A 4,229-nucleotide genomic window follows, 5' to 3' on the forward strand; every position below is an offset into this window, starting at 1 on the left:
TTGACTTGTCCACCTCAAGTTGGGGTGGACTGCCCCTTGGTTATTATAATAGGAACCCCCTCCTTGCCTGTATTGTTGAAAAGCAAGGACCTGTTCCTTCTCTGTAAGACAGTCAGTAGGAGTATGACCGTTGTTGCTCCCACACCTTTCACATGTAACGGTGTCCTGTCTAGTAAGCAAATGAACCGTCTGTGGCTCCCCAACAGATTGCACATTTTGACTTGTCCACCTCAAGTTGGGGTAGACTGCCCCTTGGTTATTATAATAGGAACCCCCTCCTTGCCTGTATTGTTGAAAAGCAAGGACCTGTTCCTTCTATGTAAGACAGTCAATAGGAGTATGACCGTCGTTGCTCCCACACCTCTCACATGTAATGGTGTCCTGTCTAGTAAGCAAATGAACCGTCTCTGGCTCCCCAACAGATTGCAGCTCCAATCTATCAAAACGGCCATTCATGGCTTCCAGCTGAGCCACAACTGCCTTATTAACCGCGTGAACTATTCGAATATCATCCCGTGAGTTCCCATACTCAGCACAATGGGTCGCCATCTCCTCAATAATGGCCCATCCCTTATCATCATCAGTATTCGTTTGAAATCTTCCGTTGGATGATGCGTCAAGTATAGCTCTGTGGGCATCGTATAACCCATTGTAGAACTGATTGGACAAAAACCACGGTACAAAACCATGGTGAGGAAGAGACCTCACCAACCTCTTGAACCGACACCAAGCTTCATAGAAGGTCCCACTAGGTGCCTGCTTGAAACTAGTGATCTTTGCCCTCAGCTGATTGGTGCGTTGCGGAGGGAAATACCTCCTTAATATTGTCTTGAGTTACCCCATTTGTGGCTGGGATAGTAGAGCAATAATCCATAAAGACCTCCATATGCTTCCTCGGGTCTTCACCTGCCACATCTCTAAAGAGATTTCTCTCCACCAGATTGATATAGGACGAACGGATGTCAAAAGTATTACCATCCTCAGTCTGGAGGTTGAAACCCTTAGGAATAGATTATGCTTTTGGCTTCGAATGACTTGCAATATTCGGCATCTTACTGGTTTGTTTACAGAACTGAGATTATCTTCTACTAAAGATTGATCTTCTATAAATAGGAAATGCCGCAGCTCGGGTTCGAAAGTACTCAAGTCTTCCTTTCGTGATTCTCTTTGCAGACGGAGTCTGATACCCTCGTCAGGTACCAAAAATAAAATACCTAGTTACACTAACAGAAGCTAGCAGTAAGTAGGGTCGATCTCCACAGGGAGGCGATCACTATCTACTTATATATTCGGTCTGTCTACTGTCACAAGATGGGGGTTTGATTGTTTTGACTAAACTAACGAGATTAAAGCAAGAGAAATAGAGATAAGAGAAATTAAGCAGGGAGAAAGGAAACCAGGCTGTCGGTTCATCAATGAATGTCAATTAATTGCAGTTAAGGTCACAGATTAGTCGATGTGTCGGTCTAAGGGGCAACGTATATCTCCTTTCGGTCTCAATTCGCCCTAAAATACTATTAGCTTAGCTCTCCGCCCTCACTAAAGCATTCTAATGCTTGCTGCAGGTCTCACTCCTTCCAACCTTCCGGTCTAGGTCAAGGCTTACCAAGGTTAAAAAGGCTAATTTCATCGATTCAGGAAGCAAGATACAATTAAAGCAGCGATTAACAACATAGACTTAAACAACAACGATAAATCTATAAACTAATTAGCAATTACCATTCATTCATCGAATCCCCTACTCATAGCAAAGAGAATTAGTTAGACATAAATAAAGAAAGAGTAAAAGCAAGAGAAAGAGGAATAAACATTAAGTAAAGGAAAGAAAAGGGAAAAAGGGAAGAAAGAGTTACAGAGAAAAGCATCCGGATGAAAAGAATGAAAGGAATGTATAACAATGAAAGAGAAAAGAAACGTATCAGGGAACGGAGTCCCAAATGTGTTCTCCCGTATGTTTTTAGTGTTAGTAGTCGTCCTATTTATAGAGGAGACGAGTTTTATTTAACCTAATTACAAAATAAAACAAAAAGCCTGAGCCCATAAGCGATTCCACTCGATCGAGTGATTTAAAGCCACTCGATCGAGAAAACTGAAGCTGAAAACCACTCGATCGAGTAGACCCTAATAAGCAACTATTCGATCGAGCTAGGAAAGCACTCGTTCGAGGTCTTCAACCATCCATAAGTACTCGATCGACTAGAATTGCACTCGATCAAGTGAAATATGACTCCTGCAGCTACTTAGTCCGTTAGTTTAAGCTTTGACTTGATTATTTAGCTCCGGAAACGGCTTCAAGCATCCTATGACAGCTACATTTCCGCTCCAAATTCACTCTTCCCCCAAATGCATGCAAAACGGACGATAAAAGGCTTGATTCTACTACTTTCTGGTCCATTCCTGCAAATAGAACAAAACAAACCAAATTAGCATATTCGGGGCATTTCGTAGCATAAAACTACGATAATAGCATAGAAATACGTGCATAAAAAGGCCTAAAAGTACTATATAAAATGCACGTATCAATCCTCCCCAAACCAAACCTTTACTCGTCCTCGAGTAAACTAAATGCAAACTAATGGAACGGAAAAGATAACTCAGAGCTAGCTTCAAATGCCCACTTAAACCAATTTAATGCAAGCAAACAAGCACTTATCGCAAAACAGTCAAATGCAAACGAGTTATAGGATGTATATAAAATAGCTAAACTGTCCACCTTGGCAGACCTTTAATAATGGACTCTCACAGGTCACTCTTCCCTCATGAAGCAAAGGGTAAGCATATGAATGTAAGAGAGAAAGAAATATAGTCGCTCACCTAAACTACGACCCACATAAACATGCATGCAACTAATATGATAGACAATTCTAACTACCGTACACACATTCCAACCAAACAAGGTCCTGTCAAAGCCGAGGGCTTACAAAAATATGGTATAGTGAAGAAAAGGCTATGGGTAAGAAAAGGCAAAACATTTATGGGAATGTGGAGGTATAGGTGGCCAACCTAGTACCTAAACAAAACCAAATAACAACATCCAATTCCAACTCAATTATAGAATCAAGCACATGCGCCCTTCATTTGGCACAAACTCACCAAACCGAACTAAAAATACTCCTCAATAAGTAAATAAAGCATAGGAGCAGAAACCGTCTCATCAAACAACATCTTTTTTTTTCCTTTCTTTTTTTTCTATTTTTTTTTCGGTTTCTTTCTTTCATCATTTTTCGTCTTTTTTTCAATTCTTTTCTTTTTCCTCTTTTTCTTTTACATGTTTTTTTTTTCTTTTTCTTTTTTTTTCCCATAAATTACCAATTCCAAATCAGTGGATACAAGCCAAACTCGGCACAATAAGATATATACCGCAAAAACATACACTAAACTAGCTTGACAAGGCAGGCTAAATTTGGAATGTAGTTAAGGGTCAAAAGGCAAATTTGGCTAATGTGGAGTTAAATGGGTAAAAATGAAAGAAAGGGAAATTGGAAGCACCTCCCTTCATATGACACCAACCACTAACCCGAATGTATGAAGGCAAAAAGCAATTGAATTTCATATATGTGCAAATTGATGATACATGTTATGTAAGGAGTAACTACTCACAATCCTACATGAAACTGGTCAAAAATGACACCAGTTTATAAGGCTCTAAATCTTAGAAATTATAAGTAGCTTGCCAAAATTTTCAGGTCAAGTCTATTCGTTCAACTAAATTTTAACATTAACTCGTAGATATGCAATAAGACAAGGCTAAAGATATTAAGTTATGCAAGGCTTAAGCAAAAAGACAAATCATAGTGCAATATCATCATTGAAGTTAACTGTTCCGACTTAACCTATATGCTAAAATAAACGTAAAAATTTTTGAATTATTTTAGAATTTTTCGAAATTTTTTTCTATTTTTATGAGATTTTTGAATTTTTATAAATATAAACGACAATGCATATAGAAATTAAACGTGATAACAGAAATGAAATAAAAACATAAATGCGGACACATATATGGATGCATAACCTCTCCAAACCAAACCGTACAATGCCCTCATTGTACCAAAACATGGAAAGGAAACGCAAACTAAAAGAGAAAGAGTGTAGATGCAGAAGACTTACAAGATAACGCGAAGAAGAGACCTCCTTTTTCACCCAGCTGCTCCAATCAGTTACAATCAAATCAACTTAAAGCTCTTAGCATGAGATCATATATCTACGCATGTTCCTCATAAGAGCATAAG

The 4,229-nt window shown here is 38.8% G+C and overlaps 1 non-coding gene across 1 annotated transcript; it reads left to right on the plus strand.

The window, feature by feature from the left end:
- Positions 1–682: 682 nt before the first annotated feature.
- Positions 683–788, plus strand: LOC141636725 (small nucleolar RNA R71). Its single transcript, XR_012541316.1, has one exon. It is a non-coding gene; the product is annotated as a small nucleolar RNA R71 (small nucleolar RNA).
- The last annotated feature ends 3,441 nt before the right edge of the window (positions 789–4,229 follow it).

Source organism: Silene latifolia, chromosome Y (genome assembly GCF_048544455.1).
Source record: "Silene latifolia isolate original U9 population chromosome Y, ASM4854445v1, whole genome shotgun sequence".
NCBI lineage: Eukaryota > Viridiplantae > Streptophyta > Magnoliopsida > Caryophyllales > Caryophyllaceae > Silene > Silene latifolia.